Here is an 18,233-nt window from a genome sequence, read left to right as displayed (position 1 = left end):
AAGTTTAAAGAAATATAGTAGGTGTCTTTTGCAGATTAGTTTTTTGTAGTTTACTCATTTATCACAGATAGAGCCTTTGCTACCAGTAGGCGTTCATAGCCTTGACAGGGTTATCTTTTAACCAACAATGATTCATTGTCCCATTTGTATGAATTTTCAAATTTCAAAATGATATTCACTTGGATTGAATCTCACTTGGACCTTGTCCTCTTTTTCCTTTTTTGAATGTAATTTTGCTCTTTTTTGGTTTCTTAAAAGACATTTTCTAGGCGTGGTAACCTACTAATGACAATGCCATTCACTGGTTGTAACTAAACTGAACAAGCTGGTTCTTGATGAGACCCCTTGTCTTCTGATCAAGGAGACCATTAACTATTACCATGTTTGGTATGCAATATTGGTAATATCAGTTTAATCACTTCCCTATGAACATGGTAAACAATCTCATAATGAGACTTTTTATCTTTTAAGTTTTTTATATTTTAGAATTACACTCTGAAAAAGGAAAACTTTAACAGATGGGGTGGATCATTAGCTCTTTTGAGAGTTTTGGGTGATAATGATAGAGCTTTTAAGATGCTGATCTCCAAAAATCTTTACTAGGTTAAAGATTCTTTTCTGGACTAATAACAAAACCTTCATATTCTATAAAGGTAAGAGTTTGTTCGTAAAATAAATTTTTAAGCAAGGTCAAGTTTTTTCCAAAGAAATCAAGTTTACTTTAGCACTCAAATGTCCTAATTATTCCTTTTAACTCTTACTTTCTTATAAAGGTGAAAAAACATAAATGTTATCAAAGATTTTATTTTGAAAAGGCAAAAGTAAATACTATTTGACCATTATTTTCCTAGAAGGCAATACGTTATAAAATTGGAAGAGGCTATCTCCTAGGAGAAGTAATTTTTCAAAATTTCCCCATTGATGGGCAAAGAATCCTTCGTACTTAACAAATCTTGTAGAAGAAATGTTGATTGTCCAATTTTTTCAATGATCTTAAAAGGGCCAAGCCATAGTCTTTGGAATTTGGTATGTCTACCCTTTTCCTCGTGTACTTTGTCCCATTTCAGAACTAAGTCACCTAGTTCAAGATTTTTATGACTGGAAGAAGTTGTATCAAAAGAAGCTTTAACTAATTGTTGATGACGGAAGTGGGTTTCTTTAGCCTTTTCTCTTTCTTCTTCAAGCTTGAGAATTTGAAATTGTCTGGCCTGGAGAGAAGATGAAGGGTTTTCATCAATAAATTTCACTAGGACAAGAGATGGGATTGCTATGTTTGTGGGAAGAACAACTTCTTTGCCATAAACTAAAGCAAAAGGAGAAGAACCAATAGAGGATTTATGAGTAATCCTGTCTGCCCATAGAGCAAATGTTCATGCTTTATGCCAATTCCTGTGATTTTGATCAATAGTCCTCTTGATAATTCTAATGAGGTTCTTGTTTGTTGATTCTTCTAATCCATTACCTTGAGGATAATAATTGGCTGGATATTTCAACTTGAAACCTCACTTAAGAGTAAATTCTACCATTGTATTTCCAGAAAAGTAAGATGCATTGTCAAACATTAAGGTTGTGGGTAAGCCAAATCTGGTAATTATGTACTGATCAATGAAGTCTGTAATATTTTCTGTATTAGCTATCTTTAATGGGATAGCTTCTACCCACTTAGTAAAGTAATAAGTAGTTGTAAGGATGTACCTATGTTGTTTGGAAGAGTTAGGAACAATCTCACCAATTATGTCTAATCCCCATTGTTCGAATGGTTGTTGGATGTTAACTAGTTGTAAAGGGAATGCTGGCCTTCTTTCTCTTCCGACTGTGGTTTGACAAGTTTTTCAGTTCCTTGCATATTCATGTGCATCTTTAAATATTGTTGGCCAATAATACCCTACATGTAGGATTTTGTGGGCCATGGAATTTCCTCCAAAATGTCCTCAAGCTGGTCCATCATGTAATTCAACTTCAGGCTTCTCTAGGCATCTTAGCAATACCAAATCATAATTCTTCCCAAACAATACGTCATTGACTAGCTCATACTGATTTGATTTCAACCTTAAAGCTCGCTTTGTTTTATAATTAAGATGCATAGGGCATATCCATTTTTTAGATAAAATTTAAAATCAACATATTGTGATTGGGTCTCATTGAGGCTTATCTCTTATATTTGTACTTCATTACCTTGATCTTCTTCTAATGATAACTGGGAAGCTCCCATTAACATCCTGCAAAAACCTTGGCCCCTGATAATTTTAGCTGGCCGGATTTCTACATCATATTCTTGGAGTGCAGTTACCCAAATAGCTTTTTTCTCCCCTACTTTTCTTTGGATCAATAGTTGTCTTACTACAGGGTAGGGTACAATTATCTTTGTATGGGTTTTAAGAAGAAAAGGTCTGAAATGTTTCAAAGTTTTAAAAACAGCAAATGCTTGTTTCTCTACAGCTGAATAATTTAATTCGGCACCTTGTAAGTTAGAATTGAAAAAGGAGATAGGTGCCTCAATATTTTCATCGTTCAGTTGTGTCAAAACTGCTGCATATGATGTATGAGATGAGAAAGTATATAATATAAAAGGTTTGAGAAAGTCTGGGGTTGTCAATGAGGGAGCATTAATAATAACTTTTTTTATCAAGTCGAATGAATCTCTTTCATCCTTGTTCCATCTGAAAACTGCATTTTTTCTTATCATCGCTTGAAGAGGTAGAACAATTTGTGAAAAATCCGGGACAAATCTTTTTACAAAATTTATTTGGCCTAGAAATCATTGCATGTTTTTCTTGTTGTGTGGGAGGGGAATTTTTTCAATCTCTTGGACTTTATCAGGATGAATGTAAATTCCTTTCTTGGATACTATAAACCCAAGGATTTTGACTTCTGGTAAAGCAAAATAATGTTTGTTGGGATTTAAGGAAATTCAATATTTCTTACATCTTTCAAAAATGTGTTTGAGGTCAACTAAATGATTATTCCTATCCTTGGAATAGACCGTGATGTCATCCAAGTAAACAACCACCGATTTATTGATTAGACCTATGAAAGCAATGTCCATAGCATGTTGAAATGTGGCACCCGCATTAACGAGTCCGAAAGGCATCTTCTGATAGGCATATGTTCCCCACTTGGTCCTAAATGTTGTCTTTAATCTATCACCTTGATAAAAAAGTATTTGATTATATCTTGAGAATCCATCTAGAAAGGACACTAATTCAGAGCATGCAACTGATTGTAAAATCAATTCCATGGCAGGCAAGGGAAAATTATCTTTTTGGCAAGCTTGATTCAGGTTTCTAAAATCAATACAAATCCTAATATCTCCATTCTTTTTCCTTACAGGTACCATATTTGATACCCACTTAGAATGTTTAATCGGGAAGATTATTTTGTCTTTCAGAAGCTTGTTCAATTCAGATTTGATTTGACTTTCAAGGTTTGGGTGAATTTTGCGAAGCTTGTGTTTAACTGGCTTTTCATTTGAAGTCATGGGTATGGTGTGTTGAGTTATAAAGGCATCATAAGTTTTGAGATCTGCATAATCCCAAGCAAAAACGCCTCTATATGTCTTCAACAACCTGATGAATAATATTCTTTCTTCAAATGATAGGCCTAGACCTAGGTTGACATTTTGAGGTTTTTCGTTTGACCCTAGGTTTACTACTTCAAATCTCAAAGTAGAACTTTGAGTTTTGGAGTTAGTAATTTTCTTAAATTTATCCTTTAGATAGTAAAGATTTTCCATTTTAACCACAGACTTTGGGACTGGGTTATGATGATGATTAAGTTTGATTTCTAGATCATGGTAATGTTCATCTATGATCTGTTCTTCGTATGATCCCTCTGATGTAAGGAAATTAACTATATCCGCATCGTTGTTGAATACTTTCCAATTTATTACATTGTCGGGAATTGATGGCCTAAAAATTAATTCTATTGAAAATCTTTCTAGACTAAAATCTTCTGAGGGTATAAGCCTAGATGCCACATTAGCAAGTAAGTCAGCACTTGCGTTTTGTAATCTAGGGACTGAAGATATGTTGAAAGCAGAAAAATGAGAAGTCAATTAATGGGCTAAATATTGATAGTGTTTAAGGTGCCGAGAGACACAATGAATTGTATTTCTCACCTGTTTCACAATTAACTCTGAATCACCGTAGACTTGTAGGTATTTGACATTAAGACCGATGGCTTTATACAGTCCTTGAATTAGTGTTTCATATTCAACGACATTGTTTGTGCACTGGAATTCAAGTCTGCAGGCCAGCATGGTTTTTTAAGATAAAATTTCAAATCAACATATTGTGATTGGGTCTCATTGAGGCTTATCTCTGATATTTGTACTTCGTTACCTTGATCTTTTTTTGATGGTAACTGGGAAGCTCCTGTTAACATCCTGCAAAAACCTTGGCCCCTAACAATTTTATGTTAGGTCCGTCTAATACTAGTGATTACCGTATTACTATTGTAGGTGTATCGCTTATTAATATTGTTGTGCCCTTATTGTCCCCATATTGTTATTACTGTGCCCCATAGAATCCCTTTATTGTTATTTTTGTGCCTTTATATTATTATTGTTAGGTCGGCTGGGTTATATTGTGAATCCTTAGACTCCTATATATAGAAAGGAGGTTTTGTCATTTCAATCATCAAAGAATCATTCATTTGTGTAATTTAAAGGAGGTTGCCCCCTCGAAGAGGTTGAATTCTAAGGCGTTGATCTATCTTTTCTATCTTTTTGTGAGCTGGTTTCATAACATTTGGTATCAGAGCTTTGGATTCTAGGGTTTCGCTACTCAGAATAGGTCATCGTGGCATTTTCGCTATAACTTTTTTTGGCAACGTTTCAGAAGCGAAAAAAAAAAAAAAAAAAAAAAAAAAAAAAAAAAAAAAAAAGAAAGAAAAAAAACCCATTTAAGACGAAATCGCACTGAACCTCAGGTCCAAATTTCAGAGCTTTTCTCACTATATTTGCGAAGTTATGATTTGAGGAAATTGGTCTTTTTGCAGACACCTGAATTACATTCCAAATAGGTGACCTGGGGAAAATCGTCATAACTTTCTCTCTGAGCATCGGATTGAAATTTCGTAAGAAGGTACAGAAAGAGGACGGATTGTAGTTTCTTGTATATATTGTTTAGAGCCAAAGGTCGAAATAGGGACACGTGGCACGTCGTACAAGTTCACTCTACTGAACTAGTCTATAATCAGGTCACTGTGGGAGATTTGGCATAACTCTTCCTTGGAGAATCCAATTTGGATCAGACTGGTGGCATTGGAAAGAGGACACAGAAGGCTACTGCAAGTCGCAATTTCAAAACTGGATGATCCAAAATTACAAAGATACATTAGAGGCAATATCGAGCTCCTACAAAGTGAAAAAAAAATGTGTGTAGATTTTTTAAATTTTTGCTTAAGCTTGGTTTGAAATATTATTTTGAAAGAATTCAAAGGGCATAGTAGAGCATTATTATCGGTAACTGATGCCCCGAGGAAAGAAAATGCAAACACCTAGTAAGCAACCTGAAAGCTCTAGCATGAGTCATGAAGAAGAGGAAGAAATGCTACATGATATATCAAAATTACAAGACCAAGTGCAACAAATGTCACTCTCACAAAAGCTAACAAAAGCTAAGATAAATGGCATGGAATCTAAGATAAAGGGCGTGGAAGCTAATATGAATGGCGTGGAAGCTAAGATGGATGATTTGAAGATAGATTTGAAGACAGGCATGGCAGATTTGAAGACAGATTTGAAAAATTTTCTACAAGAAATGCTTACTAATGGTGAAAGGGTAGTAAAGGGAACTCATGATGCGGACAAAAGAAATGTTAATCATGATTTAATAGAATCTAATGTTGGATTGAAGAACCACCATATTCCAAAAATCGATATGAGGAAGTTTGATGGCAAGGATCCCGCAACATGGATATTACATATGGAGCAATTTTTCGATCTCAATAATGTGCAAAACACACAAAAGGTACGTATTGCAACTTTATATTTGGAACCAAATCAGTTTGTATGGTATCAATGGCTTTGCTCTCGTAAACAAATTATCACTTGGGCAATTTTGACGGAAGAATTGGCAGCACATTATGAGGATACAAAAAGCAACACTTTTTTTAGCCAATTGATAAGTCTCAAACAAAAGGGTTCAATAATGGAGCACAATAAGGAGTTCCAAAAATTGAACATAAGGGTAAAAAATATTCCAGAGGAGCATAGGATTGATGTGTTCATAGGGACTTTAAAGGATAATATCCAACATGATGTTCGCCTTTGGGAACCTGATTCATTAGAGAAGGCATTCATGTTAGTAAGAAAAATGGAAAGCAAAATTATGGCAACCAGGAAGCATACCACTCACAACTATAAAGATGGAAGTGTTATTGCCCCTAGTCTTCCACAACCTATAAGGTTGACACCACAACAATTGGAAGAAAAAAGAGAAAAAGGGTTTTGTTACAGTTGTGATATCAAATACACTAAAGGTCATAAGTGTGCTGAGAAGAAATTATTCTAAATAGATTGTGAAGAGGAAGAAGAAAAGGAGCAAGAAAGGTCAAAAGAAGAGGATATACTCCAGGAACAAAGCCTAGATAAAGAAGAAATGAATCCGACCATATCTTGTAATGCATTGGCTGGAATTACCACTCCTCAACCATCAAGATAGAAGGACAAATCAAGAAGAAAAAGGTAATAGTGTTGATTGATTCATGAAGTACCCACAATTTTATTCATTGTAAGGTAGCAAAAGAATTGAATTGCTTCCTATATCCAGCACCAGAGTTTCAAGTGATGGTTGCAAATGGAGGAACGATAAATTGCTCTGGAAAGTGCCATAATATCAAGCTATCCATGGGAGAATATGTATTGACTAGCCCAATGCTTTCCATTCCAATGGGAGGCGCTGATGTTGTATTAGGAGTCCAATGGCTACAATCCTTGGGTACAATAGCTTTTAATTTTCAAGAACTTTTCATGAAATTTTCTCAGGAGGAAAGGAAGTTGAATTAAGGGGTATTGCATGGAAACCGGGAAAGATAATCAGCTCTAACGATATGACAAAGCTTCTAAAAAAGGAACAAAGAGGTGTAATTGCACAATTATGTTCACTAGATGTTTCCACATCGAAATTATCTATTTCTCCATATCTAAAAAAAGTCTTGGATAATCATTCCAAGGTATTTGAGACTCCCAAAGGTCTCCCACTTATTCATGATCATGATCATGCTATTCATCTGATTCCAGGAAGTGTTCCTCCAAACATCAGGCCGTACAAATATCCCTATGCCCAAAAGAGTGAAATTGAACGTATGGTTGCAGAAATGCTAGAGGCTGGTATAATTCAACCTAGTCAAATTTCTTTCTCTGCTCCACGGTATTGGTGCACAAGAAGGATGGATCATGGCGCATGTGTCTGGATTATAGGGAGCTCAACAAGTTCACTATTAAAGATAAGTTTCCCATTCCTGTCATTGACATGAATTACTGGATGAATTGCATGGATCAATTTACTTCACCAAGTTGGATCTTCGTTCAGGATATCATCAAATCAGAATGAAGACTGAAGACATTTCGAAAACAGCATTTAGAACTCATGAGCGTCATTATGAATTTTTGGTCATGCCTTTTGGCCTTACCAATGCACCTTCTACATTTCAAGGTTTGATGAATTCCATTTTCAAACCCTTCCTTAGAAAATTTGTGTTAGTATTTTTTGATGATATACTAATCTTCAACAAGTCTTGGAAGGATCATGTTGAACATGTTGACAGGGTGCTACAACTATTAGAGGAGAAACAATTATGTGCAAAAAGATCCAAATGTTTCTTTAGAGTACAAGAGGTGGAATATCTGGGTCATATTGTATCTCATGAAGGAGTTAAGGTAGACCCTAGCAAAATTAAAGCCATTAAGGAATGGAAAATCCCCACATCCATAAAGCATCTGCGAGGATTTCTCGGGCTGACAGAGTATTATCGCAAGTTTGTTAAGAATTATGGGAGAATAGCATCACCTCTAACAACATTATTGAAGAAAGATGCATTTTCATGGACTCCAAAAGCAACAAAGGCCTTCGAACATCTTAAAGAGGCAATGTGCCAAGCACCGGTCTTAGCTACACCGAACTTCACAAAAACCTTTATTGTGGAATGTGATGCTTCAGGGAATGGAATTGGTGTTTTTTTAATGCAAGATGAAAGACCCATTGCTTTTGAAAGTCGTCCAATCAAGGGAATTTTTTTACATAAAGCTATTTATGATAAGGAAATGTTGGGAATACTACATGCACTTAAGAAATGGCGACCCTACCTAATGGGAAGACACTTCAAGGTAAAAACGGATCATGATAGCCTTAAATACTTTTTAGAACAAAGATTATCCTCTGAAGAGCAACAAAAGTGGGTCACAAAGATGTTGGGTTATGATTTTGAAATCATCTACAAAAAAGAGAAGAAAATTGTGGTGGCAGATGCACTCTCAAGAAAGGTTGAGGATGTGGAAGCATTGTTGTGCACCATTTATATTATCCAACCAGATTGGATAAACGAAGCAAGGCAGGAATGGAAGAATTATGAAGAAGCGTGGGCACTTATTCGAAAGTTACAACAAGATTCCAGTACATCTGATACATTTAGCTTGAAAAATGATTCGTTATGGTACAAAGATCACTTATACCTCTGTAAGAATTCCCAACTCAAACAAAAGATTCTTATGGAATTGCACACTTCTCCCTTAGGAGGGCACTCAGGATTTTTAAAAACTTACCACAGGGTTAAGAAGGAATTTTTTTGGGATGGCCTTAAATCGAATATTCAAAAGTTTGTGGCAGAATGTTTGGTTTGCCAACAAAATAAAGTTGAAACAATTAAGACCCCGGGTCTATTACAACCTTTATCCATTCCAAGCCAATGTTGGGAGCAGGTTTCAATGGATTTTATCACAAGTTTACCCAAGTCTGAGGGAAAGAGTGTCATAATGGTGGTAGTTGACAGAATAACCAAGTATGCACACTTTTGTGCATTATCACATCCATTTAAAGCCAGTACAGTTTCTACTGCACTTATGGAAACAATTCAAAAGCTACATGGAAACCCAAAGATTATTGTAAGTGACAGAGATCCCATTTTCACTGGAAATTTTTGGACAAAATTATTTTCTTGTCTTGGTACTCAGTTAGCTCATAGCTCATCTTATCATCCTCAATATGATGGGCAAACTGAGATAGTAAACAAATGTTTGGAAGGATATCTTCATCGCTTTGTATCTAATAAACATACACAATGGGTCAAATGGTTGCCTCTGGCTGAATGGTGGTATAACACTTCCTTCCATACGGCAACAAAAATGACCCCATTTATGGCACTTTATGGATATCAGCCACCATCCATCACATCATATTTAAGAGAAAATTCTAAGGTTCAAGCAGTGGAACATCACATTGAGCATCAACAACAAGTCCTCCAACTCTTAAAGGATAACCTCGTGTTGGCACAGAATAGAATGAAACAACAAGCAGATCAACATCGCAGCAAAAGAAGTTTTGATGTAAGTGATTGGGTATTCCTACGGCTACAATCATATAAACAAATGACCCTCAAGCAAGCTAAGAAGGTAAATTATCACAAAAGTATTATGGTCCATACAAGGTGTTGCAAAAGATTGGTATTATGGCATACAAATTGGAGCTTCCTGCAGCTTCTTGAGTGCACCCAGTTTTCCATGTTTCATGTTTAAATAAGGTTATAGGCGACAAGCTCCCAGTTCAAACAATATTGCCAGAACTTGACAAGGAAGGAAAAATTATATTGGAACCGGGAGTAGTCATAGAAACAAGAACTCGACAGCTATGAAATCGATCAATTTCGGAGTATCTCATCAAGTGGAAGAACTTATCCGCTGAAGATTCCACATGGGAGGATGAGAATTTTATATAGAAGCATCCAAAACTACTCAAGCATTGAGGACAACACTTTTTTGAAGGAGAGGGGCATGTTAGGTCCCTATAATACTAGTGATTACCCCATTACTATTGTAGGTGTATCCCTTATTAATATTGTTGTGCCCCTATTGTCCCCATATTGTTATTATTGTGCCCCATAGAATCCCTCTATTGTTATTTTTGTGCCTTTATATTATTATTGTTAGGTCGGCTGGGTTATATTGTGAATCCTTAGACTCCTATATATAGAAACGAGGTTTGGTCATTTGAATCATCAAAGGATCATTCATTTGTGTAATGTAAAGGAGGTTGCCCCCTCGAAGTAGCATAATTCTAAGGCGTTGATCTATCTTTTCTATCTTGTTGTGAACTGGTTTCATAACATTTTAGCTGGCCGAATTTCTACATCATATTCTTGGAGTGCAGTTACCCAAATAGCTCTTTTCTCCCCCACTTCTCTTTGAATCAATAGTTGTCTTAGTGCAGGGTAGGGTATAATTATCTTTGTATGGGTTTTAAGAAGAAAAGGTTTGAAATGTTTCAAAGTTTTAAAAACAAGAAATGCTTGTATCTCTACAACTGAATAATTTAATTCGATGCCTTGTAAGTTAGAATTGAAAAAGGAGATTGGTGCCTCAATATTTTCATCGTTCAACTGTGTCAAAACTATTGCATATGATGTATAAGATGAGAAAGTATATAATACAAAAGGTTTGAGAAAGTCTGAGGTTGTTAATGAGGGATCATTAATAAAAGCTTTTTTATCAACTCGAATGACTCTCTTTCATCCTTGTTCCATCTAAAAACTGCATTTTTTCTTATCATCGCTTGAACTGTGTTTGGGGTCAGCTAAATGATTGTTCCTATCCTTGGAATAGACTATGATGTCATCCAAGTAAATAACCATTGATTTATTGATTAGACCTATGAAAGCATTGTCCATAGCATGTTGAAATGTGGCACCCACATTAACAAGTCCGAAAGGCATCTCCTAATAGGAATATGTTCCCCACTTGGTCCTGGATATTGTCTTTAATCTGTCATGTTGAGAGACAAGTATTTGATTATATCCTGAGAATCCATCTAGAAAGGACATTAATTTAGAACATGCAACTGATTGTAAAATCTGTTCCATGGTGGGCAAGGGGAAATTATCTTTTTGGCAAGCTTGATTCAGGTTTCTAAAATCAATACAAATCCTAATATTTCCATTCTTTTTACTTACGGGTACCATATTTGATACTCACTTAGAATGTCTAACCGGGAAGATTATTTTGGCTTTCAGAAGCTTGTTAATTCATATTTGATTTGACTTTCAAGGTTTGGGTGAATTTTGCGAAGCTTGTGTTGAACTGGCTTTTCATTTGAAGTCATGGGTATGGTGTGTTGAATTATAAAGGCATCATAAGTTTTGAGATATGCATAATCCCAAGCAAAAACGCCTTTATATGTCTTCAACAACCTAATGAATGATATTCTTTCTTCAAATGATAGGCCTAGACCTAGGTTGACATTTTGAGGCTTTTCGTTTGACCCTAGGTTTACTACTTCAAATCTCAAAGTAGAACTTTCAGTTTTGGAGTTAGTAATTTTATTTAATCTATCCTTTAAATCATAAAGATCTTCCATTTTAACCACAAACTTTTGGATTGGGTTATGATCATGATTAAGTTTGATTTCTAGATCATGGTCATGTTCATCTATGATCTGTTCTTCATATGATCCCTCTAATGTAAGGAAATTAACTATATCTGCATCGTTGTTGAATACTCTCTAATTTGTTACATTGTCGGGAATTGATGGCCTAAAAATTAATTCTATTGAAAATATTTCTGGACTATAATCTTTTGAGGGTATAAGCTTGGATGCCACATTAGCAAGTAAGTCAGCACTTGTGTTTTGTAATCTAGGGACTGAAGATATGTTGAAAGCAGAAAAATGAGAAGTCAATTTCTGGGCTAAAGATTGATAGTGTTTAAGGTGCCCATAGACACAATGAATTGTATTTCTCACTTGTTTCAGAATTATCTCCGAATCACAGTAGACTTGCAGGTATTTGACATTAAGACTAATGGCTTTATACAGTCCTTGAATTAGTGCTTCATATTCAGTGACATTGTTTGTGCACTGGAATTCAAGTCTGCAGGCCAGCATGGTTTTCTCTCCTTGCGGATTGATCAAAATGCATCCTGCACCTGCGCCATCCTCTGACTTAGAACTGTCAAAATAGAGAGTCCAGAACAGAGAGTTATTAGAAACTTTATCTACTAAATTTAAACATTTGGAAGGATCCGTTTGTGAAATTTTTTCGATTTGAGAGACTACAACATTATCTAAAAAGGGAGACCTTTGAGCATTAAAGGATCCTAAAGAGGACTCGGCTGAGTAGTTTCCAATGATATTATTAGTGAAAGCAACAGGTTCGTTGCTTCCCTCAAGGTCGGTGACCGTATATTTCATGAATTTCTCTCAGTCTACACTGATTTGGTTAGGTTTACCATTGTATGGCAACCACATGTGAGACCAATCGGTCGCGAAATAACCATACAACTTTTCAGACCAACCCCTATTGAGAATTAAACCATAAAATTCAAGGATATCAGCCACCTTAATATCAATTATTTGTGATAATTTTGGATTAGAGGAGAGCCTTATTGAAACTGATGCTATTTCTCCAAGCACCTCAACTTTTGTCCTATCTAGCAGAAGTGCACTGCAGATTTTTGAGGTGTAATGTTCAATTTGGTACACACAACCCTTGGCATTATATTTGAGGAGGCTCCTGAATCAACAAGGTAGTTGTGAACGTTCCTGTTGAAAATTTCATAAGTGAGCAGAAACGGAGGAACATGAGAAATAGACCTATCACCAATCAAAACTAGATCTGAAGGATCTACCTTGTTTGAGGATGAGGGAGGTTTTCCCATATTGTAGGCAGCTTGAATAACTACAGCATATGGTAGAGGGGATACTGGAACTGCTTTCAATTCCCTTAATAAAATCTTATGCTGTTGTTTGAGTTTAGTGAGCTCATGCAGCGAGATGTTAGCTCTAGTATTTTTCATGTCTTCCACTATATTGTATTCGACCGTATATGAGATTACCAATGTTTTTTGAGGCATTTTGGGAATCTGGAGGGATGGGATCGGTTTGGCTAGTCTTAGATCTCTTAGCTATTATTTTCTCCTTTTGCAGGAGTAGCAACTTTTTGCTTGTGATTTGTGCTAGACATGTCAGGAGAATTTTTGCTTCTTGTAGTTACTGGCATTGCTTTTGCCTCTTCTTCAGTTGGGAGAATAAAATCCCACTCCCGTTTAGTTCAATTTCTTCTTCTGTTTCGGCTTCCTCTTCGTTTGGCGAATCTTATTCTTCTTCTTGGTCAGATTCAACATTTGAAATGGTGTTTGGTGGTTGTGATGTAGAAGAAGGGTTCCTTTTGAATGATCGAAAAGGTTTCTTAGGAGCATAGGGTTCTGCAACTTGTTTTTTAATTTCAACCATTGCGTTGGACATTGTCTTTAACACTTTCTAAAGACCTTCAAGATCAAAAGGGTCTTTTGAAGCCTTCTCCTTAGAGTCATCCTTAAATGTCAGTTTTTTGGTCTTCCTTTTGTCTGTTTGTGATCTTTTTTCCAGAGTTATGATTCTTCTTTCTACAGACAGGGCTTCTTTCATGTTTTCTACAAGGGTAGCCTTATTGGCTCTATCTAAAAAAAATTTCAATATTAGAAGGCAGAGATGATATATACCATTCTATTTCTACATCTACAACAGACTTAGAGGTCACTGGGATTTTATTTAGCAATTTGTTAAATTCGGTGTTGAAATCTTTGATCTTTTCATCTGGATTAGCTTTTAAATTAGAAATATCATTGATCAAGGATGCTATGGTCCTATCATCACCAAATTTTTCAAGAAATACTTCTTGATAAATATCTTAGTCTCTAATTGAACCTGCTGGGAGGGAAAAGTACCAAGACCCAGCAGATCCTTGGAAAGTATAAGGAAATAGTCTGATTACAACATCTTCATGTGCAACCCCATTGAGATTCATGGCTAACATAAAATTATTTAGATGTTCTTCAGCCGGGACAACATTGTCAGGATTATACTTAGGCAACCATTTTTTTGGGTTTGTTGGGAGTGCATTTGGATTTGCAACTAGAACAACACCAGGATTTGTCCAAGGTTGATTGGCCATAACTTGAGTTGGGGACTGGGAAAATGGGAAGGTCGGTCCAGAAGTAGGTATAGATGACAAAGAACTTACTACTGGATTAGTACTAATAATTGTAGTACTAATTGGAGAAGTGGATGTTTGAGAAGTGGTGGATTGGATAGAGGTGGATGGAGGAGTAAATGGTTGGAAAGGTGATGTGATCTCGCTAGTATCTGATTCAAATGCTGATGAAGTGTATTTCCTACATTGTGGAGGAATGGGGAACTCGAAAGGGGTAACCCCAAGTCTCTCACTTTGCAGTCTAGTCAATACACTAGTTCGTTGTAATAAGGAGGTAACACTCTCTTTCGATACTTCGGGTCTCTGTGGTTTCTTTGCAGAAATGGATATCTGTTCTAATTGTTGTATCAAGAATGAACTTTGGGAGACTCAGGAGTGTAATTTGGGGAAGGTGGTCACCTTACTACTTCAGGAGACGAGGGAGATGTTTCTACTACTTCAAACTTCCGATCAGGAGATTTTGAACGAGTTTGAGAAGGTGTAGAAATGGTGAAGGGGTTTTGACTCTTATGAATGATTTTCAAATGATTTTTTAGCTTCATCTACCATTCATAGTTGAATGCCCTCCTTCTAGTGCAAAAATGTTGCAGCCTCAAAATTCGGCTGCGGAAACATGGGGGATAACCACCCGGTCCGGACCTTAAGACAACTCCTTTTCCGTTTAAAGTGGTGGCTCCGACTTGGGATAATGGGACTAGTTTCCTAGTGTGGGTTTTAAGATGAGAGTGGGTGGTTTATGAGTGCTTTGTAATAGAATAATGGTAATCTAAGTGACATATTCTACAATGCAATTTCTCTAACTAACTTATTCTAATATAGTGTTCCTTATGTGATATGTGATCTACAAAGATATCTATTGAGCATGTGATAATAAAGATTGAACACAACTAAACAGAGATGATAATGTAAAAGATAATTCCTTTGACTAAATAGTTAGTCAAAGGAATTTATAAAATATATCGCATATATGATGAGTTATATATGAAAATCACAACCTCAGCTAGGCATCATACAAAAGTGCAATTAACGCTTAACATAAATAATAAATCTCATATATAATCCATGAAAGTAAAGTTTTGCCACTAATTAAATGTAAACAAAATCAATCATACACGATAATCGTACCATATGTATGAAGTCCTGCTCATTTGACAAATGACATAAACCAATTTCTTTCTTCAAATCAAATTGTCTCCCAAGAATACAAAAGTGCACTAACAAAGGAAAGTAGTTTGATATCTAAAAGACACGATCATGTTCCATCATTTCACCAAAGCATTCACAAACTTACAATAGTGCATTCTTTTCAAATGTTTTTGATAAAATTATGGACCCTTCTCTAAATGCACGAGAAGGGTATAAATACTACTCTAACTAAATGTGTATAAATAGATTATACAAAATTGGAGGAGGTTTCAAACAACCTTCCTCCTGACTAGGTAAGGAAATCCAAAAATAAAAAGAGCCTAAATAAACAAAACTAAGAGGATGAATTGTTATCTGCCAGCTTGTCCTTTAAGTCTCAAATATCGGTCATCGGTTGAATTTCAGGAGGTAGCCTGAAATGAGTCCTGAGCTGTTCGGTGAAGATTGCATCGGTGAGCAGTGGCAACATCCTTTGAGTCGTGTGAAGGGAACAATTGAGAGTCATAATATAGCTATGTGGCTTAACCAAATACTGCTAATACGACTCCCAGTTGGTCGTGGTTAGTTCCGCAATTTCCTCTCTCTGAATGCCCACCTTCTCTTGCCAGTATTTATATAGAGCAGTTAAATTAGGCATTTCTTTCATATTGCCTTCCTTGATGAGATTAGTGGCAAACAGGATGTGGTTCACTACTTTGACGATGTTCTTTGATACTCTCGCTGCCCTTGTGACTGTTAGCTCAGCCTGTTTGATTATGGCATCTCAATCTGTAAAGAGAGTGTCTTTATGAGTTTCTTCAATCTCGGGTAGATTGGCCTTCTTTCCATCTTTTGTTTCCTACCACTCAATGAATTTAGAGATTCTAGTGTTTAAATCATTAAACTCCATTCTCTGGTCAATTACCTTGTCTGTCAGCTGGTCGCTAGCAGTCAGATAGAGAGTAATATGTGATATCTTTTGGCAGAAATACTCTTATTGTCTCACCAAAAGGGAATTTAATTCCAAGGCCTCTTTGATGAACTCCTTAGTAGTGGGAACGTCCTTGTATTTTCCATGGATTGCTGCATTTCTTGGAGTTGCATGTTTTTGGCCGATATATTGGCCTCATGGCTAATTTTCAGGAACTCCATGTCTTGCTACAATTTCTTTAGTTGCTCCGCTACCGCCTGTTTGCGCTTGCTTTCTCTGCTTCGAGCTCTTGTTTGAGTTGTGCAATTCTCTCCTCTTTCTCCCTTAGCAGAGTAGAGACTTCAGTAGCCTTGTCCATATTCGCTGATACGTATGCTCTCGTGAACTCTGATAGTCTAGTCAAGTTCTCGGGCGGACTGAAAGGAATGTCCTTCCAAACCACGTCCATGGGCTCGTTTCGAGGTGGGAATTCAGGTGCATCTACCCTCCTCCTTTTCATCTGCCTCCTAACTACAACCTTGTGGAGAGGGCTATAGAACACATCAAATGGAGGTATTTTAGTCACTCTGAGAACAATCTCCAATGTGGGTAGAGAAGGGATAATTTCAGTATGCTAGGATGTTATTGCTTGTTCCTCCATATGTGTAGATTGTTGGTTGGTAGACTTGGGCTCTGTATCCTTTTGAACATGCGGAGGAGTTTTCAATTCCTCTTTTTCTTGTGCATTTGAGGCTTTGGGAGCGCCTTTCAATTTCCGATTAAACTGATCCCACTCTTGCTCCAAACTACCACCTTTGGTCTTTGAATCGATTTCTATAGCCGGGGCGCTCATCACTTGCTTCTCAGCTGAATTCCTGCTGGACTCAGCTGTGTTGTCGGCATCTTGGGGCTTGCCTGTGTCTGGTGTCTTCTTAGTGTTTACTTGAGAGTTTATTTGAGAGTTAGGGCCTCCACTATCAACTGTGACGCTTGGAGTAGTCTTATCCTCGGGTTTTAATAGATGCATTGGGATTACCCGGATCCTCTCATCTCTGAATTCCTGAAATCTTTGAAAATATTTAGGTTTCAGATTCACTTTTGCTCATTCAAATTCTTGTTCGAAGGATACAGCTGATTGTAACAAATCCTCAAAACGATTATCATCATGGTTGTATGGCTTGAGTTTAACTCTAGTAGTGACATTATATGCCACTTTGTTTGGATCAAATTGCCTCTTAGGCAATGTATGAAGCTTGAGGGCTTCCATATGTGTTGATTCCTTAGTGGCATGAACAAATTTGGCTAAAGCAAAAGAACCGCATTGGAGAAGGAAAATGGGCCATAATTACTTCTTGTAATCTTTAAGGACTTTTGTCAGGCCCTTTCCCACAGTCTAGTAGGCAACCTCTCTTGCTAATAAATTATTAGAAACATATAGAGGAAGGACGTGAGGATCAACTGTGCTACCAAAAACCCTAATAGAGGTGAACCACTCTTCAATAAAATACTTTATGACTGTAGCAGGTCTGTTGCAGCTTCTTGGGAAAACTTAGGGGCTTTCTTATTAAAAATAATTTGATGTAGGGGCAACACGACAACATGGAATATCTTATAGAAGTGAGGTATGTAATGTGGCTCCCATATTTGTTTATGACTGAGATGGATTAGGTAAGGATCTTGTAAGGTCCATTTCCAACCAATGGTTGGAAATTTCGTGCAAAAACAAATAGCATCCATAATGTAGGCACTAAAATAGAAGGGAGGGAGGTTGTCTGAAAAGGAGGCTTTCTTCTATCAATATTCAGTAATGGTGGTGGCTAGGTTGTCAGGTAGGATGGAATGCCAATTCATGATATGGGAATTAACATAGGCATGAATCGGAGGAATCCATTCAATTGAAAACTTAGTATTATTGGGTAGCCCATACAATCTACATAACATGCATGCTGCATAGTTGTAGGGGTTTTCCAAAAAGGCTATAACATACATACCCGATTTGTCATACTTGAATTTTTTGTCC

Source organism: Pinus tabuliformis, chromosome 6, assembly GCF_031772625.1.
Source record: "Pinus tabuliformis cultivar Carrire ecotype Pingquan chromosome 6, CPIR1, whole genome shotgun sequence".
Lineage (NCBI taxonomy): Eukaryota > Viridiplantae > Streptophyta > Pinopsida > Pinales > Pinaceae > Pinus > Pinus tabuliformis.
Note: the sequence above shows the minus strand (reverse complement) of the source record.